The 20,643-nt window shown below is 41.5% G+C and overlaps 1 protein-coding gene across 5 annotated transcripts in view; it reads left to right on the plus strand.

The window, feature by feature from the left end:
• RARB (retinoic acid receptor beta) overlaps positions 1–20,643 on the plus strand; it is an 876,710-nt gene that overhangs the window by 327,814 nt on the left and 528,253 nt on the right. For all 5 annotated transcript variants that reach the window (XR_006700944.1, XM_045436330.1, XM_045436327.1 and 2 more), the window contains exon 3: positions 12,881–12,932. The gene's annotated coding sequence lies outside the window, so the exon portion shown is untranslated. The remainder of the gene's footprint in view (positions 1–12,880; positions 12,933–20,643) is intronic.

The raw sequence follows: 20,643 nt of genomic DNA on the forward strand, positions 1-20,643 counted from the left end.
GGTTTCCCAGCCCTCCCTCCAAATGGTGGACCGTGGATTCTGTGCGAAGGGCTAGAACGCACGATGATGTAAGGGTATGGGAGGGCTTGATGCACTTAGAGGATGACCAGTAGTGAACTTGGGTAAGAACCTTCAGGTTGATGTTTCAAAACTCTTGAAGAGACTCATGAGATCTACTGATGCCAAATTGCAAAGGGATTTCATTGGAGTTTGGAGGGCATCGTCTATATTCCTTCACCTATGGGTTCTGAATGTTTTGACACGAATCAAAACCAGATTAGATACCAGCGGAATTGCCAATAAAGCTGGCATGGAGGGATACAGTATGGAATAAGAGCTAAGTCAGACGTTGTAACTTTGGCCTATTTGATCCCAATAGAGCCTGTCGATAACTACAAGCCTCTAGACTCCAGAGTGGAGTAAGTGAATGAAAGGAAACTAGGGACACGTCACAGCAAACTGCTTCCAAAGAAATCAGCCTAGCCCATCTTTATGACATATATGCAACAACATTTATCCCAGTCTTACCAGGCTTGGCAGAAAGGAGTATTCCTTCTAATGCTGCTTTTTCTTTAAAGAGGGACTGGAAATGAGAGTCCTCCTTGAGAAATGTGACGTGGAGAATTAAGCGTCTCCACAGCCACCAGCAGCGCTGACTGCCAGGCTGGAGAATTTGTATGGAGTTAGTCAAGCATGACGAGCCACTAAAAACTTTGGAGTAGGGGACAAGGGTAGAACTATGCTTTAAGGAAGAAAAAGCAGGCAACTGTAAGTACAATATTTTAGGACGGGACCGAAGTAGAGGCAGGATGAGAAGATAGGATGCTAGGATGGGACCAGTAGAAATAAGAGGAAGGGAAAATGTAAAGCAGTACACTGACAGAAGCTGTAGAAAGGTGGGACCAAAATTGAGGAAAGAAGACAGAAAAGCACACCCTAGGACAGTCGCAAGTGGCGGACAGAAGGACTCAAATTTGCATCACTAGATGATGATTCCATTCATAGAATTAGAGAAGTTATTAGAAGCAGGAACTGCAGAGGAAATGCATTGTTGGTGAGCATAACTTTGAGGTATCTATCGGCTGTTGGGAAATGTCCAAGGGAGTGTCGGAAATGTGGATTTACCTTCAGAAAGAATGTGACGGCTAAGAGTCCGCAAGGAGAGTAAAAAGCATCCGTAGGTCACTGGCCTACTGTTTAATTCAATTGTATCCCTCCAACCCCCCCCCCCCAAATTCTAAACTTTTATCAATAAAAGAAGAGATGTGCTGATGGACATGTTGGCAAATGCACCTTTTGTCCTCATCTTCTGTCCCTTTTAATAGCTCTGATCCCTTTACTGATCTTGGCGGTTAACCGAGATAAGCCGCTGAATTTCCCTGTGCCCGTCTCCTCGCGGGTAAGATGAGGATAGTAGCCGCACTTACGCCGAAGGGTGGTTGTGAGAATCGCGTGAATGCATATTTGTAACGTACTTAGAACAGTGTCCGTTATGTGGTTAGTCCAATGAAGGTGCTATGCCTCATTATTCTGATTTTATTTTCGTTATTGATGATGTGATTGTGTTTACTGATTGTTGCAGTCCTCACAGCGTTCGCATGCAGCAAATACACAGTAAGTGCTCGCTATAGTGAGTCTCAGGTTGGCAGAGAACACGGTTTTTCTACTGATGCTTGGACCTGTGGAGCAATTGGCCAGACATCACAAAGCCAATGAGTAAAAAGTTACGAAGATGTAGGTGTAGGTCTTGTGCCTTCAAATCAATGCCTTTTCCCACAAAAAAGCTATATCATCCTACAAATCTTGCTAATTTAGCCCCCCAAGATGTATTTGTCACTCATGCTACATGCCCATTGTAAGACACTCTGCTTATTGTAAATATTCGAGGACCCAAGTTGATGGCAATTCTGCTTCGATAGATGCCTCTGTGATCACTCAGGAAGGGAAAGGGGGAGGGGCTTCCACTCTGATCTTATTGGCCAAAGCTAACTGGCCACACATGGCTCGCACTGGATAGAGAAAGCGGAATTGTACCTTACATCCCGAGGAGACGCGCCTCAGGCTATTTGTCACGGTCTTAATTATTATCACGATATGTGACACAGGATGCAGACTCTTTTGTCCGATTCTAGAAGCTTGACGCTTGACCAGGATACTAAATTTTCTCCCGAATTCTCTGGTAGGCCCCTTGAAACTCAATTTTGAGATACAAAGAAGTACACTTGCCAAATGGAGCAAATAAAAGTACATGGCACCAAGGCAAAGTAGAATTTCAGATAAATAGTTGGATAGAAGTATATCCCATGCGATATATGCGAGACATACTTATATATTATACTCAGCTATTGGTTATTTACTTGGGATTCAAATCTTTAATTTTGATTGCTTGCCTTTTATTTAATTGAAGTTTAATTAACATGGTGTTCTATTGGTTTCCGGGGGTAGAACAGAATGATTCAGCAATTTGATACATTACTCAGTGCTCATGACGATAAATGTGGCCACCATGTGTCACCAGACAATGTTACTATCATCCTATTGGCTATATTTCCTATGCTGTCTTTTTCACCTCTGTTGTGACTTATTTTGTAACTAGAAGTTTTTACCTCTTAATCCCCTTTATCTGTCTCATCCGTGTCCCCACCCAGCTGCCTTCTGGCAACCACCAGTTTGTTCTCTGTATTTAGGAGTCTGGTTTTTCTTTTCTTTTCTTTTCTTTTCTTTTTTTTTTTTTTTTAACGTTTTATTTATTTTTGAGACAGAGAGAGACAGAGCATGAACGGAGGAGGGGCAGAGAGAGAGGGAGACACAGAATCGGAAGCAGGCTCCCGGCTCCGAGCCATCGGCCCAGAGCCCGACGCGGGGCTCGAACTCCCGGACCCCGAGATCGTGACCTGAGCCGAAGTCGGACGCTTAACTGACCAAGCCACCCAGGCGCCCCTAGGAGTCTGGTTTTTCATTTCTCTTCATTTCTTTTCCTTTTCTTTTCTTCCTTAAGTTCCACATAAAAGTGAAATCATATCTGTCTTTGTCTCTGACTTGCTTTGTTGAGCGTAATACCTTTTAAGTCCTAATCATGCTGTTACAAACGGCAAGATCTCATTTTTTTTTTTATGGCTAAATCCTATTCCAGTATATGATGCACCACATCTTTAGCTGTTAAACTGTTGCTGGACACGTGGGTTACTCTCATGTCGTGGCTATTGGAAATAATGCTGCCACAAACATAGGGGTGGGTCTATCTTTTCAAATTAGTGTTTTTGTTTTCTTTGGGTAAATACCCAACAGTAGAGTTACTGGATCATACAGCATTTCTGGCTCTAATTGTTTGAGGAACCCGCATACGCTTTTCCTCAGTGGCTGAACCAGTTTGCATTCCCAGCAACAGTGTGCGAGGGTTCCTTTTTCTCCACGTTCTCGGCAACCCTTGTGATTTCTTGCCTGTTTGAGTTTAGCCATTCTGACAGGTGTAGGGCGATGCTCCGCTGTGGCTGTTACTGGAATTCAAGTTTTACTGAATGTTCTGCCCTGTTTTGTGGCAACCCTACAGAGGAGCCTAAAATAGGATGGGGAGTATCTTCGCTCTCTTAGACGGACAATAGTACGGTACAGCCGTATAGAGAAGTTGGTTACATTATAATTGGAAGTATTTTCCTGAGGAGTCGCAGGAAGTACCTTCAGGGAAAAATAGTGAAAAATGATAGCAAAGTACCAGTTATGTTCTCTCTTACCTTTACCCTAAAGCATCCTTTCCCCAGAGGGGGTTTCATGCTCTTTATCTGGAAAAAATACATAAGCTGGTGGCTTCTTGAGCACGACAGAGAAAGAGAAGCCAGGATTAGTGAGGATGGGGCCACAATTAAGATACGAAAGTCATTAAAAAAAAAAATCTTTTTTTTCTTTTGAGAAAGAGAAAGAAAGTGGGGAAGGGACAGAGAGAGAGAGGAGGAGAGAGAGAATCCCAAGCAGGCTCTGCACTGTCAGCACAGAGCCCAGTGTGGGGCTTGAACTCACAAGCTTACACTGTCCCGCTGGGCATGTTTTTCTTACAAGCTGTTGCAACTTCCCCTCCCTGCCTTCTATCACATGTAATTATTTGAACCTCCTGGCCCTCCCTAAAGATGGTAAGCATTCTAGGGATAAGGAGGTGGTTCCTGTAGATTGACCCTTACCCTTATATGTTTGTGTTTGCCTCATCCTAAATCCAAACACACTTTCCTTTGCTTAGCGGGCCCACAGGAAGCACTTCGTGGACTGAACTGACTCTTGGGCAGCCGTCCGTGAGACCGAGATGCAGAGACTGCTTGCATTCCAGTTCGGATCCCAATTAAGACAAGTCATGTGTCCTTTCCTCTGGGCACCTGTGATCCCTAAGCAACTACAACATTCTTGCAAAGGCCTTGCAGGCAGATGCAAGGAAATCCCATACCAATAAATAGAGCCCACGTGCCCCCTAAATATTGATGGGGTACTGAAAGGGGGTTTGGAAGTCCCTCCGCCTCGAATGGTAGGTAAAAACTTTCAAATCTTCTGTAGAGGACCTCAGTCAGATCCCAGACCTCTGGGGCGAGGTTGGGGTTTGTGGGTAAGGCTCCCATCTCTCTCCCTCCCTGACCTTACAGTGGGACCTCTAACGCAGTGGTCCATGAAGGACCCTGCCTGTAATCCTCTTCTGAAGTGTGAACTTTGGAAAGAAAAGCTGACGAAATCACAGGGTACCACGATCCTGTCCGTCGCACGGAAATGAACTGGAGCTCATACTCGGGGCTTTGTGTGCCCTTGTCCTTGCCCTTGAGGAGTTCTCCGTTTAGTGGGGGCTGGGTGGGGTCTACCTCCACACGGCGCCGGTACAACTTGATCAGAGTGGGTCAAATTGTGGTGGAGGAACTGATGTGGCTTCACGTGGCTGAAATACCAGCCTCTTACCCCAAGTAGTCATTAATTCCCCCACTAGTTTATTTATTCATTCAGACTTTTGTGACCAGGAACACAGCTAAGCACTACGTGAAATCTGTAGATGAATGGCTTGTCATTTGTCACCGCGAGAAGCTGATTGTTTAGTGGAGGGGAGAGGCATGTGAATACCTCTAAATCAGAGTGAGGAGATGAAGGGGTACAGAGGAGTCCAGTGGGGAGCCACCTGCTCCCTTCTAGCTGGGGCCACGGCCAGAGGCCCTGTGGATCTGGTAGCCTGAGATGTGAACGGGGAACTCACTCCCTGGTGTATTTGGATATGCAGGCAGAGAAGGCTCCTTCAGGCACATGGTATGAGGATAAGCAAAGACAAAGAAGCCAGAAATGGTCCCCTGTGTTGAGTGAGTCACTTGCCCCTGGGGGCTGGGTGGGGGCAAAAGGGCAGGGGTGGTAACTGCAGGAGAAGCCTGAGAAGTTGGAGGGACCCTACATGCCGAAGAGGCTGTGGCGAACGGGCCGACAGCACGGGGAGCAAACAGTGTCTGCCGAGCTCTTTTGCCAAAGGGCAGCTCTGCTTAAAAAATCCGAAAAGAAAACGGAGATTATTTATGTGCCACCGGTAGCAATGCAGCGGGGGCCAAGAGGAGCGGAGAGTTATTGAGCTAGTTCAAAGCAATCTCGATTATTGAAAATGAATGAAATGGAATTCCACTTCCTACAGAGTCATTTATTGAGAGACAAAAGCAATTAATATTGAAAATAAAATAATTGTGAACTTCTGAACTAAATTACCATGCAGATATAATGTACTGTCTCATCAGTCTTTAAATACCTGACGTATTAGAAGATTGTAACACCAGTCTCCGAACCGCACTCCTCACCATCATTAGCATTTCTTCACTCTGCTTTGGCCAGAGAGCGGTTCTCAGGAGGCCCACATGAAAAGCCAGAGTTGCAGGAGTGCTTATTCCAAATTTAAAATTCACAACCATGTTGAGGTTTGGGATTTGAGTTTGTGAATTAATCCTGGCTTTTGGTAAATGAGAAGGAAAAAAAAAAAAAAAAGCAACAACGCCAGTACCTGAACTTGTAAAGCGTCTCACAGTTTATCGGTAGTAACAGTAATTTTTGCACATTATTGCACATTCGGCATTGCCATGATGCAGTACATGCGGCCAAGTGTCATGGATGCGTGTGATGAATGATTGTATTGTTCACCCCCAGCATCCTTGTGTAATTGATGTATATCCCGAAAGCCCTTAAGAACTGAAAGCACGATATATGTAGAGATGATACATACACTGTAACTCACACAACGTCCAACTTGAGTCACTTTGTTTTATGGGAACACTACAGGGTCTCCAGAGGGGTTGGTCACCCATTATCTTTGTTCCTCCACACTGGGGAAAATGAGCTGGCTCAGGTCTGCTTCCCCCAGCAGAGCTGATGAGGATTGGGAGAAAGTAATTAGGAATAGCTGGAGGGCAGTGGGACTGGGAAGAGAAGGCAGCTAACAAAGGGGCACTATCGAGAAGTCTCCAGTGGGGCGCCTGGGTGGCTCAGTTGGTTAAGCATCTGACTTCTGCTCAGGTCATGATCTCGCAGTTGGTGATTTCAAGCCCTGCCTCGGTTCTGTGCTGACAGCTCAGAGCCTGGAGCCAGCTTTGGATTTCTCTCTCAAAAATAAACAAACACCGGTCGGGGGCGGGGGAGTCTCTAGAGAGTAACTTGGGTCCTATCTTGCTGAGCAGTTCTGGAACAAGTGTTAGGACATATCCCAGAGTCCTCATAACGAGGGGCAATCAGCTGGCAGATTTATACCTCTTGTATCTGAAGATCAGCCCACAAAGTCATAGGTGCTGGCTGCTGGTGTGAAAGCACCTGGTGAACTTGTAAGAGTGAAGATGGGAAGGGATCGGTAAGAGTGCCACACAAGCCATGTCAAATATTCCTGGTTATCATTGGCTACTGTGCCAAGAGAGTTTAATTTTTTTTTAGTGTTTATTTATTTATTTTGAGAGGGCGTGAAAAGAGAGTGCACGAGTGGGAGAGGGGCAGAGGGAGAGAGATTGAGAATCCCAAGCAGGCAGCACAGAGCCCAAAGAGGGGCTCATATTCATGAGCTGTGAGATCATGACCTTAGCCGAAATCAAGAGATACTTAACCGACTGAGTCACCCACGTGCTCAGAAGTTTAGTCTCAAGCTCGTACTGTGGTGAGAATAAAGAACTCGCTATCCTCTTCCTGGGAAACATGCCCAAAACTTGGCCTTAGTCTTAGATTGAGAGCCTGACATGGAGGGAGAGGTTGCAAATGGGCCAGGAGACAGGCATCTCGGCGGCTAGGTCACACATGGTTGAGTGTCGGACTCTTGATTTCCTGTGGGTCATGATCTCAAGGTAGTGGGATCAAGCCTCACATGGGCATGGAGCCTGCTTGAGTTTCTCTCTCTCCCTCCAGCCCCTCCCCCACCTCCACCTGTGTATGTGTGTGTGCACGTGCACATGCTTGTGCTCTCTCTCTGTAAAACAAAAGCAGAAAAACCCCAAAGGGGCTGGGAGATCAGTTTCCTGCTGGTAGTAGGCTTGTGGCAGAGGACTGACACATGCTAGGCCCTCTAATTTAGGAAAACAGACCAGGAGAGGCGAGGTGGATACTGTCGCTTTGAGAAAGCTTCCAGAAATCTGGGTGTAAGGCTGTGGGGAAGAGGAGTGCCTCTGAAAAGCCAGAGATGCACCCGTCTATAAAAGGATTGAAATTCAGTTATCGAGAGTACTGGCTGAAAACATCTGAGTGCACAATTAGACCTGTGGTCTACCAGTTTGCAACACTGAATGTCTAAAGGAAATGACCTTAATTATAAGCATAAATATGGTGGGACATTGATAGAAAACTTTTTTAGAATATGGAAACCAAGCATAAAGGGAGAAGAATGTTGTATCTACTACAGTCTTGTCACCTTGTCAGCTTGGTAGTCATAGTAATGAAATCTTTAATGTATTTCTAACACCTGCTTAGTTGTTTAATATTTACATGTATCTCAGGGAAGGTAAAGCTTTATTTTAGTTGAGAGCTTTGCCATCAGCATTTTGGGAGGATACAATTCTTGGAGTCATTCAACCAAATATGGTGTTACTTGTATTTTAAAGAAAAAATACTGTCGTGGTGCAGTCCTTCCTCTTCAGAATTTCCTTAATGACCAATAACCCACTAAAGCGCATGCATATTGATTGACTGTAGCACTAATTACTAGGCTTGGAGGTAAACCACACTGTCAGTATATGAGCCTTTATTGTTAGATCTTTACAAAGTCCTATTTCAGAGTGGCGTTCTCTCATGTTTATCCCCCAGACCGGGACTTGTTTGGGTTTCCACAGTGATTCACCATCAAAGATCAGGCAGTTCATTGAAATGTTAGCTTCTAACCTTGAAGTTTATAGGCTGAGTCTGAATGGTTCCCCTCTGAGGTTTCAGTTTGATAAGGGTTCCCGCCAGAAACCTCTGTGCTTGTTGCAGTCAACACACAAACCCAGGTGCTACTGGCACTCATAAACCAGTTGGGGATAGACGTGTTAGGAATCCTTTGCGGTCAGCACTCTTGTGCACGGATTAGGACTTAAAGTAAGATATTCCATTATGAAGGGACTTAGGGTTACCTCTGTCACCTCACAAACTGTACTTGAGAATAGGGGTTGGCTTTTGCTATCTTAGTTACTTTTCCCCCACTTAAAATGTAAAACAAAAATTTTTATCCCGGAGACTGAATTTTATTTATTTATTTATTTTTTATTTTTTTTTTTCAACGTTTATTTATTTTTGGGACAGAGAGAGACAGAGCATGAACGGGGGAGGGGCAGAGAGAGAGGGAGACACAGAATCGGAAACAGGCTCCAGGCTCTGAGCCATCAGCCCAGAGCCCGACGCGGGGCTCGAACTCCCGGACCGCGAGATCGTGACCTGGCTGAAGTTGGACGCTTAACCGACTGCGCCACCCAGGCGCCCCCGGAGACTGAATTTTAAATCTTGAATCTCTTAGAAAACTCATAAGTAAAAATCGGTACTAAAGTAGAGCCTCAATCTAGGTTGGCTTGCCTCACTGACAGAATTTGCCAGATAACTGAGTAGTTTTCCACTTCAGTTTTTGCTCTGAAGACTTGGCATGGGAAAGGCTGACTCATTCCGGGACCCTATGGGATGAGAGCAGCTTCAAAGGAAAAAGGAGGACTTCTTTTGTTTCAGTTTCTTGGTCTTGGAATTCTATTTGTGCTTGCTTTTATATTTTTAGAAGATGATGAACTGGTGTTTCAGACTCACTTGAGGAAGACTAGACCAAAAGATGGAGAAAGCTAAACTTTTAATTATTTTAAAAGAAACAGAATATCTTTGCTATGGGCAGTACTTTCATTGTGGAGCTTGACCAATAAAGTCCTTGGAAAAGAGCTCTAATATGGAACCATTGCCTAGATAAGAGTGATTTCTATAGAATTGTTTAAAAAAGCCCGTTGCTTGTGCTACTAATTGCTTTGGAAGCCTGTCTTTATAGGTGACAGAAACATCTACTTCTGAAGAATAAGGATTCTATATATTTGTTTCTGAAATAAGCTATTTCTCTCTTGATAGCCCCCAAACTAATGCTTTATCATGCACTTCCACTTTGCTCAGGTTGTAAAAAATGGCCTTCAGCGTGAACTTCCTGCCCATTAACTTTCACCTAAATGGCACTAGGGTGCCATTTGGTTAATTATATTTGGAGTTCAAAGTTTTGATTAGGGCTGATTTATCAGCTGTAATCTTTTAAAGGCATAAAATTAAATAATGGGCCGTACATGTAGAGAAGATTAACTTTCCCTAAATCATCAAGATGGATAGTCTTGTTTTTCACAAATCTACTGGATGTTGATATAGTATACTTTCTTTTGTGTGTTAGGTTGCATAAGCTCCAACTGGTGAAACTCGGGGGATAGTTTGCCAACCCGTGGGTCACAGGAACAAACCAAACCAATCTAATGACTTTGGATTTTAAGATGTTCTAAAGCCTAAGTAGTTGTGTCCTTTTATTTGGTCCCATTGAACTATCTAATGAGATCTGTGCTAAAGGAAGCAAAAAGATAAACCTCCTGAACTCATGGAGCTTGGATGCGCACATCAAAACCAAGTAACAGGCACACAAGCACAGTTGTTATAATTTGTTCTGAAAAAGAGGCAGCAAACATAAAACTTAGGAATTAAAGACCAGGTGTCCTAAGATAGAGAATGAGATGGGTGTGAAGGGGTAGATGATGTTATTTTTATTTTCTTTGTTACCCATCATCGCTAATTTTAATTTTCTTCAGTACAAAGAAAAATGAGCAATTGTGCAATAGATCAAAATTAGATTCAGCGAAAAGGAAATATGAGCAGAATCATTGAAATGACTAATTCCTTAAAGGTCTCTGTTATGTGGCTAGGCATAATCTAGACACGATAGTTTACTGCTTCTAAATAATTTTTACGATGAATATGTGATCAGTGCAATCATCTTGAAAAGTACCAAAAGATCCACCTGCAATTCTTTGGCCCAGAGGTAACCAGTATTGACATTTTGGCAGATAACTGCTCACTTTCTAACATGTGTAAATGTTTATATGTAAGTATTTAAAAGAAAAAAAAAAAAAAGATAGACCTCACACCCAGCACAGAGCTCAACATGGGGCTTGAAGTCACAATCTCAGGATTAACACCAGAGCTGAGATCAAGAGTTCAAGCCTTGGGGCACCTGGGTAGCTCAGTTGGTTAAGCATCTGACTTTGGCTCAGGTCATTATCTCAAGGTTCCTGGGTTCAAGCCTGGAGCCTGCTTCATACTCTGTGTCTCCCTCTCTCTCTCTCTACCTCTACCCTGCTCACGCTCTTCTCTCTCTCTCCCAAAAATAAACACTAAAAAAAAAAACACCAAAGAGTTGAAGCCTTGACCCACCGAGCCACCCAGGCACCCCCATAGGTATTTTTATAAGAAATAGGATCCTACTATACACATTATTTTATAGCCATTTTCTACTTTTTAAAATGAACATCTTCCCATGATCTTTTATGTTGCTTTACATTATAATTTTAATGTCTGTATTGTACTAAATTGCATCCTTGTATGTCTGTTGCTTTCACCAAGCCACTATTTATGTACATTGAAGTTTCCAGATTTTTGCTTCTGTAAGTGGGATTCCTATGTTTTCCTTTTAATTATTTCCTCAGGGCACACTCATAAAAGTGAAATGTGTTGGTTAAACTCTTAAGGCTTTGGGTACATGGTTAACAATATCCCCTCAAAAGAACATACTGATGTATACACTTTGACTAGCGAGGAAACATGCCCCCCCTCTCCATATGTCACTTTAAGTACGTTCTTGTGTTGATGTTTAATTTTTGTCATTTTAACAGTCATAACAGGACTATAAAAATGATTACTTTTATGTGAAATTTAAATATATGTTTAATGATTTAGGATTTGTAATGTTGTTTTAAAATAAAACTAGAAACGAAATCTAATTTAGAGGAAATGGGAACTTCTGGGATTGGAGCATTCTGAGGACAAAGTTCAAGGTGATGCTGTTGACAAAAGCAAGTCAACAATATTACAAATAAGAACAGAAATATAATGGGAACAAAAAAGTCCTATTTAAAGAGAACGGACTTGAAATCAGGGTAGAGAATCTTTATCCCCAAGAATCCTAATTTGCTCTAATCTGATGAGAAATTTATTATTTTTTTTAAGTTAGAGAGAGAGAGGTCAGGGGAGGGGCGACGGGGGGGGGGGTGGTGGTTGGCACAGGGGAGAAAGAGAATCCCAAGCAGGCTCCACACCATCAGCATGGAGCCTGACCTGGGACTCAAACTCAGGAATCGTGAGGTCACGACCTAAGCTGAAACCAAGAGTCTGGAGTGTAACTTACTGAGCCACCCAGGCACCCCAGATGTTTATTTTTTTTTAAATGTTTATTCATATATCTCTCAGAGAGGGAGAGTGGGAAGGAGAAAGGGAAAGGAAGGAAGGAAGAGAGAAAGGAAGGAGGGAAGAGAGGAAGGAAGGAAGGGAGGGAGGGAGGGAGAAAGGAAGGAAGGGAGAAAGGAAGGAAGGGAGAAAGGAAGGAGGGAAGAGAGGAAGGAAGGAGGGAAGAGAGGAAGGAAGGAGGGAAGAGAGGAAGGAAGGAGGGAAGAGAGGAAGGAAGGAGGGAAGAGAGGAAGGAAGGAGGGAAGAGAGGAAGGAAGGAGGGAAGAGAGGAAGGAAGGAGGGAAGAGAGGAAGGGAGAGAGGAAGGAAGAGAGAAAGGAAGGAAGAATCGCAAGCAAGCTCTGTGATGGTAGCACAGAGCCTGGAGCCCGACCCAGGGCTCAAGCTCAGAAATCGTGAGATCATGAGCCGAAATCAAGAGTTGGATGCTTAACCGACTGAGCCCCCCAGGTGCCCCAAAATGTACTTTTAGATGGAATTACGAAAACATGAGAATGGTATCAGGGTGCCTGCGTGGCTCAGTCGGTTAAGCATCCAACTCTCGATTTCGGCTCTGGTCACGATCTCACCGGCCCCGTGGCGGGCTCTGTGCTGACAGCTCAGAGCCTGGAGGCTGCTTCAGATTCTGGGTCTCCATCTGTCTCTGTCCTCCTCTCTCTACTCGTGCTTGCTCTCTCAAAAAGAAACCTTTTGAAAAAGTTTTTTTTTTTTTTTTTTTTTTTTTTCAGAAAATATGATGGTATCTTTAAAGAGATTATAGTGGAACAATGTGAGAAGTGTGCCTTATCTACGAAGACTATATTCTAATAGTAAATGGAAAATTTTAAATTGTAGGCTCTCCAGCAGACACCTGTGCGTGTGACCGGTCATTATCACAGTTAAAGGATACTAAGAAAATTTAATTTTCGTATTAAGCACAGTGACAGGATGTTGGAATTCAATGGAATTTGAAAGCTTGTCTAACCCAGCTTCTTATTTTACAGATAAAATTGAGTACTGCAGAAATACTGTGATTCGCCCAAGGAGCCATACCTGGTAAGTAAAGAAAGAAGAAATAAACACATTTAAACAATAAACATGGGCGTAGATAGAAGAGGACTGGATGTGAGTTTCGATTATTTGCCGTGGGGAGAAAAGCAGAATTTTTGTAGTACGGGCATAGACGAAGCATTAGGGCAAGGAAGAATTGACCAAATTTTCTGTTACCTCAAGTCAAAGACTTGTCGTCATGTAGATCCTCCGATAATTCACGTTTTCACGTGTTTGGCAAAGATGGGTAGGCATGACGGTGCTCGAATGGTCCTGCGGTTTCTCAAGAAAAGATGAACATCCTGGGCATGGAATTTTGCAATAAAGGAAACACTGTCGTTTAATTCGTAGTGATTTAAGAAGGTGGGAGATTCTTGAGAAGGGAAATCTAATTACAGTGAATCTGAAATTTCATTGACCCATCATTTCCTCTATTATTCATTTTTTTTTTTAGGGAAGATAAGAATGTATAAGGAAGATTCAAAAGAAACGTATGAAAGTATACTGGGGAAAAAATAAAGAACTGATGTAATGTTATTTAACTATAAATTTCTCATAATCATATTTAAACTGAATCTTCAAGTCAACCTATTGGGTAAATTGAATTGGTTATTTTAAAACAGAATTCCTATCGCAGTTCCAAGTAACTTCATTGCTTTTTCTAATTCATTTGGAATTTAATGAATTTTTAATGACTTACTACCTTTTCTTCTTCTCTATTTGGTGGAGTTATTAAATGCATTTCCTAATGACCTTAATAACTTTGTTTTCTTCTCTACTTGGTGTAGTTACACATTCTAATTGAAAACCTTAAGATTTGAATACAGCTTTCTTCTATTTTATTTTGTTGTTGGTTTTTCTTAGTTGGGAGCTGGCTTCTTCCGACTAAATTTAAACATTAACTGGAATAATTCTGATAATGTTGCAAGTTAACACCAATATATTGATCTTTCATATTATATTCCAGAGAACAAGGCATTTTGTACTAATTAAATACTATTACTAATGATTATGGCTTACAATGTTGAGGAAAAAGTTAAATGACTCAAGCTGATAAAATGTTCCTTTGGGAGAATAAGTATGTGAAAGTGTCAAACATATTAGAAAATGAAGAACTTCTCCAACTTGATAATCTCAGTGCCTATTATAATGAAGCTTAAGTAATGAAAAAATTTTGGCCTGAGCTCAGAAATAAAGGAGATAAGTGAGCAAAATAGAGTCCAGGATGAAATCTAAATACAGGAATTCATTGTAGGAGAGAAGTGACATCTCAACTTGGAGAAACAATGGCAGAGTCCAGAAGTAGTGAAGAGAAAAGCAGACAGCGTAAAAGTATGAAATATCATTATGGCAAATGACAAAGCTAAAGCATTTTTGTCAACAAAGAGGGAACGTATATGTGGAGACATATCCTAACAATAGGATCGGCAATTCAGTGGGAAAATGGACAAATGATATGAATTGGATATTCCTAAAAGAAATACCAATGGCCACTAACAAAATTAAAAAAGTATGTAAGTGTATTAACACTTAAATACATATAAAAATTATTTTGTGTTTTAGACTGGCCAAATGTATGCTTGGTAACCTTAATAATTGGGAAGACCATAGGGCTCTCTTCCACTGTCTTTCATTGTAGGTGGAAGTATAAAGTGAAATAACTTTTCTTGGAGTGAAACTGGCTTCTATCCATTCAAATTCCAGTCATAGGCATCCTATGACCCAACTGCCTAATTTCTTAGAAAACTACTCTTAGAGATTTCTGACGTTCATAAGGTACATGTTCAAGATGTTCCTTGTGTAGAAAAAAACAGAGTGGTTAAATACATCATGGTGCCTCAATATAATGAAATAATCTGTAGCTTTTATTAAAATGCAATAAATTGGGACACCGGCATGGCTCAGTTGGTTAAGTGTCTGACTCTAGATTTTTCCTTGGGTCATGATCTCACAGTTCGAGCCCTGAATCAAGCTGTCTCCTGCCAGTGTGGGACCTGCTTGGGATTCTCTCTCTCTGTCTCTCTCTCTCTCTGTCTCTCTCCCTCTGCCTCTCCCCCTCTGCCTCTCCCCAGCTTCCTCGCTTGTTCTCTCTCTCGATGTAAATAAATAAACTTTAAAGAGAATAATAAAATGCAGTAAATCTATGTCAGATGACATGGAAATATGTTGATGGTGAGAAATGCAAGTTATATACGTAGCATAATCTTATTTTGTTAAAATAACATCCTATAGTTTTAAAGATACTTGTCTCTGGGTATGGAATTGGAGAAGTGAGTGGGTCAATCATTCATTCAGACATTCATGCGTAGTCGACACCCAATGTTATATTAGTGTCAGGTGTACAATTCAGTGATGTGACAAGTTTATACTATGTTCACCAGAAGCCTAGCTCTCTCTATCCCATTATATCACTATTAGAACAACATTGACTGCAATCCTCATGCTGTGCTTTTTATTTCCGTGACTTACTCGTTCCATAATGAAGGCCTACTGTATTTCCCTCTCCCCTTCATTCATTTTGCCCAACCTCCACTCCTGTTGGCAACCATCAGTTTGTTCTTTGTATTTAGAGTTCTGATTCTGCTTTTTGTACATTTTTTTTTTTTTTTTTTTTTAGATTTCATTAACGAGTAGAATCAAAAGGTATTTGTCTTTCTCGGTCTTATTTCACTTAGGATAATAACCTTTGGGTCCATCCATGTTGTCTCAGATGGCACAATCACATCCTTTTCTATGCCTGTCTAATATTTAATTGTATGTGTATGTACCACATTTTCCTTATTCATTCATCTATATTGGCAAAACAAAAACCTGTCACTATTTTTAGACAACGTGATACTACACATAGGAAATCCTGAGGATTCTCCCAAAAACCTATTAGAGGTAATAAATTCATTAAAGTGGCAGGATGCAAATGCAATACCCAGAAATGAGTAGAGTTTCCATATACTCCAAAAAAAAGTCACAGAAGGAGAAATGTGAAAACAATCTACGTATCCAATGCAATCCCTATCAAAATACCAACAGCCTGTTTTTGCAAAACTGGAGCAAATAACAGTAAAATTTGTATAGAACCGCAAAGATCCCAAATAGCCAAAGCAATTCTGAGAAAGAACAAAGCTGGACGCGTCACAATTCCAGGTTTCAAGGTACAAGCCAAGCTGTAGTAATCAAAACGGTGTGGTACTGGCACAAAATAGACACATAGGTCAATGGGACAGGATAGAGACACAGGATATACAGGAAAAGACCCTCACATAATCACTTGATCTGTGACAAAGCCAAGAATGTATAATAGAGAAAGACTGTCTTTTCAATAAATAGTGTTGGGAAAACTGGACAGTATGTAGAGGAATGAAACCGGGCTTTTAATACCACACGTAAAAATAAACTCAAAATGGATTAAAAACCTAAAAGTGAGGCCTGAAACCATAAAATTGCAGAAGAGAATACAGGAACAATTTCTCTGTCATCAGCCATGGCACCCTTTTTCTGGATATGTCCCCTAAGGCAAGGGAAACAAAAGCAAAAAATTATTGGGACTACCTCAAAGTAGAAAGCTTTTTCACAGCAAAGGAAACCATCAACAAAACAAAAAGACAACCTAATGAATAGGAGAAGATATTTGCAAATGATGCATCTGATAAGGGGTTAATATCCAAAATATTTAAAGATCGCACACACCACCAAAAAACCAAACACTGTAGGGCACCTGGGTGGCCCAGTCGGTTAAGCATCCAACTTTGCCTCAGGTCATGATCTCCCGTTTCCTGAGTTTGAGCCTGGCATCGGGCTCTGTGCTGACAGCTGAGAGCCTGGATCCTGCTTCACATTCTGTGTCTCCCTCTCTCTGCCCCTCCCCTGCTCGCACGTGAGTGCTCGCTTGCTGTCCCTCTCTCTCTCTCTCTCTCTCTCTCTCTCAAAAATAAACATTAAAAAAAAGGGGGGGGCGGCAAACTATCTGATTAAAAAATGGGCAGAGGACCTGAATAAACATTTTTCCAAAGAAGACCTCCAGATGGCCAACAGACACATGAAAAGATGCTCAACAGCATTCACCATCAGGGAAATAAAAGTCAAAACTTCAATGAGATATCATCTTATGCTTGTTAGTTAAAGATAAGAAACCAGTGTTGGTGAGGATGTGGAGAAAAAGGGGCCCTGTTCGCTGTTGATGGGAATGTAAATTGGGTACAGCCACTGTAGAAAACAGTATGGAGGTTCTTCAAAAATATTTTTAAAAATAGAAATAGCATATGATGCAGTAATTCCACTATTGAATATTTACCCAGGGAAAATGAAAAAACGAATTCAAAAAGATACGTGCACCCCTATGTTTAGTGCAGCATTCTTTGAAATAGCAACCTATGTGTCCATCAATAGGTTACTATCTTATAATCTGTTTTTAATATGCTTTCTGATTAAAGGTGCTTTTTAATTTGATACGGTTTTCAAATGAAATATAGAATTAGCATATAAGCATAGAGAATAAGGAAAGACTGAGAGAACAAAAAAATAATAGCCGTGGAATCCATCTTATTGTGGTAACTCACTGCGAAGTTACATCTTGACGTATAACTTAAAATGAAGTAGTAATTAAGAATTAGGAATTCCGCTCTTGGATATATACCCAAGAAAAATGAAATATGCCTGTACAAAGCCTCCATTGACATGTTTATGGCATCATCGTTCATAGTAGCAAAATAGGGAAACAACTCAGGTTTTCACCAATGGTGAGTGGGTAAATAAAATGTGGTATCTCCGTACAATGAAATACTACAATAATAAGAAGTGAAGTGCCAGTGCATGCTGTAACCTTAATAAACCTTGAAAGCACTATTGCACGAAAGCCAGTCACGACAGACCCACGATTTCAGTTGTGTGAAATGTTTACAACATGTAAATCTACAGACAGCAAGTAGATTATTGGTTACCTGACACTGGCGATGGAAAGATTCAGATAAGGAGTTGCTGCTAATGTGTATGGGGTTTCTTTCTGGAGACAGAAAATTGTTGTAAGAGTAGGTCATGGTGATGACCACACAACTCTGAATGTATTAGAAACATTGAATTGTCTGCTTCAAATACGTGAAGTGCGTGGTCTGAAAGTTATCTTCAGATTTTTTTTTTTTTAGTATGTAACTTTCCTTTGGCTTTTTAGTCAATAAGAAAAGAAGCATGTAAATGAGGACAATTTCCGTGATCATTTCCTAGACAGAAGTGAAGATTAAGAGTAATAGTGGATTTCAGTAATCTGAAGTCGAGTCTGGAAGGTTAACCTTCTCAGCAGCTGAGATCTATGCTGGCGGGTGTACCAGGGATGATTTAAATCCCACAGTGAGGAAAGTTTGTTTGTTTGTTTGTTTGTTTGTTTGTTTTAATGTTTATTTTTTGAGAGAGAGCAGCAAACAGAGGGTGGCGAGCTTGATGCGGAACTCGAACTCCCGAACCATGAGATGATAATTTAAGTTGATCTCGTTGATCTCACTGAGCCAGCCAGGTGCCCTGAAAGTATTTTTTTTTTAAGTTTATTTATTTATTTTGAGACAGAGCACTAGATTGGGGGACGAAAGAGAGAGGACAAAAGAGAATCCCAAGCTGGCTGCGTGCTGTCTCTCACAGCCCAACACAGCGCTCGATCCCACAAATCGGGAGATCATGCCCTGAGCCGAAATCAAGAGTTGAACACATAAACTGACTGAATGGCCCAGGTGGCCCGTGAGGACAGTATTTTATGCCCCTTTCACTTCTCCTTCAAACTTGAGATTCTTGTGCTGTGAGAGGCTTTTTGATGGCATTTCCTCTTTTGTAACCCTTGTTAAAGATCAGTCCTGAGTCTCAGAGCTAACCTCAGGCCATGCCATCTAACCAGGACTCATTTAAATGGTTTCCATCCTTTTCATAGTTTATCTTCTATCTGAGGTCATTGAAGCTGATACGTGGCTTGCGGATTATTATAACTTACCCACCTTAGATTTATTCGGCTAAAAAACAAGTGTGGGAACCTAAATGGAAATAATAAGAATGAAAGTTGTCGGCCTATCAAAATTCATGCTAGTGCAACCTGCTTACCTATAGTCGAAAGAGCAATTTAAAGACTATAGCAGACATAAAATCTTGGAGCTTGAAGCGGCCAGTAGATGATTTAGTTCAACACCTTTGTTTTACCTCTTTGGTCTCACAGACCCTGGGAAGTTGGGCCTTGGACAGGCTCACATTTTCATACCCAGCTTCAAAATCAGAAGCACTGGTAACTAAGAAGCAGTCTCAGAAGAAGGTGTATTTTGTGTGAGCCGAGCTGGTATTGACGACATTCTGTGATGCAACGCGCTCTATTAGGAAAGAGCTTCATGACCAAATCCCAGATTACAGCCATCTTCCCATTTCTGGTTGCATTTGGGTGTTTGTGAACTTCTGTTGTCAGGGCAGCCACAGAGCTAGAGAAGGGGGGAGTTATCAGAGGCAGGGGGGAGGAGAGGTAGGCCTCTCTCGCCTGTTCGTAAATGCCAAAGCTAATTTCAATGATTGCTTTAGCGATATAATGATAACCAAGATTAAAGCAAGCAGGAATCCACTTTAAGATATGAGAGCTGGAATTTTAGATTTCATTATAAGATTGGCATTTCAACCAAATAGTAATATAATGGCGATGGATTTCCATTTTTTCTCCATTTCTGTTGAAATATTATCTCATAAATATACTTTGATACAGAAGAGATCTCTCAATTTCATGAGAGCCCAAGAGCCCTGTTTTATTCTTATGCTGACTTATCTCTAAAATATCTTTTTGATGTACAGCTTCAATATTCTTGCCAATGTCCATGACATCAGCAATCAAAAATGGCATCAGTTGTAGGTTTTTTCACATATAGTCGTAGGTTATCCAAAAAAAAAGGACTCCTGCTTAGCGCTCAAACATCTTTATAGTATTATCAAGGGATGTTACGGTTCATGCAGCTAATTGTTCCAAGAGGAGAAAAAAAAAATACCATCCATGAAAGGAGGCAACTTTACCCAGTGCTATTCTAAAATGTGTACATAGGGCACATAAGGAGGGAACTAATACTTTTATGTATCAGTATTTTTTTTAGTTTTATTTATTTTGAGACAGAGTCAGTGCAAGTAGGGGAGGGGCAGAGAAGGAGGGTGAGAGAGAGAATCCCAAGTAGTCTCTGCGCTGCCAACGACACAGCCCAATGTGGGGTTCAAACCCACAAAGCCACAAGATCACGACCTGAGCCGAAACCCAGTCGGACACTTAACCGACTGAGCCACCCAGGCGCCCCAGTGTCTTTTAAACCAGAGGAAAGGTGGTATTTGCCCAAATTCTGTTGAGAAGATGGAAGTTTGTGAGAGCACACCTGGAAAGGAGTAGAGTTCTGCATTTCTCTACTCTACCTTGCTTACAGGTCCAAAAAGTGACCTGCAGACCACATCCACGTAGGCCGGCCTTCCCAGGCCTCAGAAATGAAATCTTTCACCCCCCGAGGTTGTTAGCTACACGGGTACTGACAAATGTCCCGATCAATGAGGATCATTTAGTTGGAGAACATAATAAATTGGTTAGGTACACTTGATTTCAAGTGCTATTCTAAAATTTCATATTATTTTTAACTTGCTTCCCTTTGTTGGAGTTAATCCTACATTCTTGTTAAGTTCTTACTAGTGTTTTAGTTCTGAAAACCCCTTGGAAGGAATCGGAGGTTCATCTGGTTTG

The sequence above is a fragment of the Leopardus geoffroyi genome, chromosome C2 (genome assembly GCF_018350155.1).
Source record: "Leopardus geoffroyi isolate Oge1 chromosome C2, O.geoffroyi_Oge1_pat1.0, whole genome shotgun sequence".
Taxonomy (NCBI): domain Eukaryota; kingdom Metazoa; phylum Chordata; class Mammalia; order Carnivora; family Felidae; genus Leopardus; species Leopardus geoffroyi.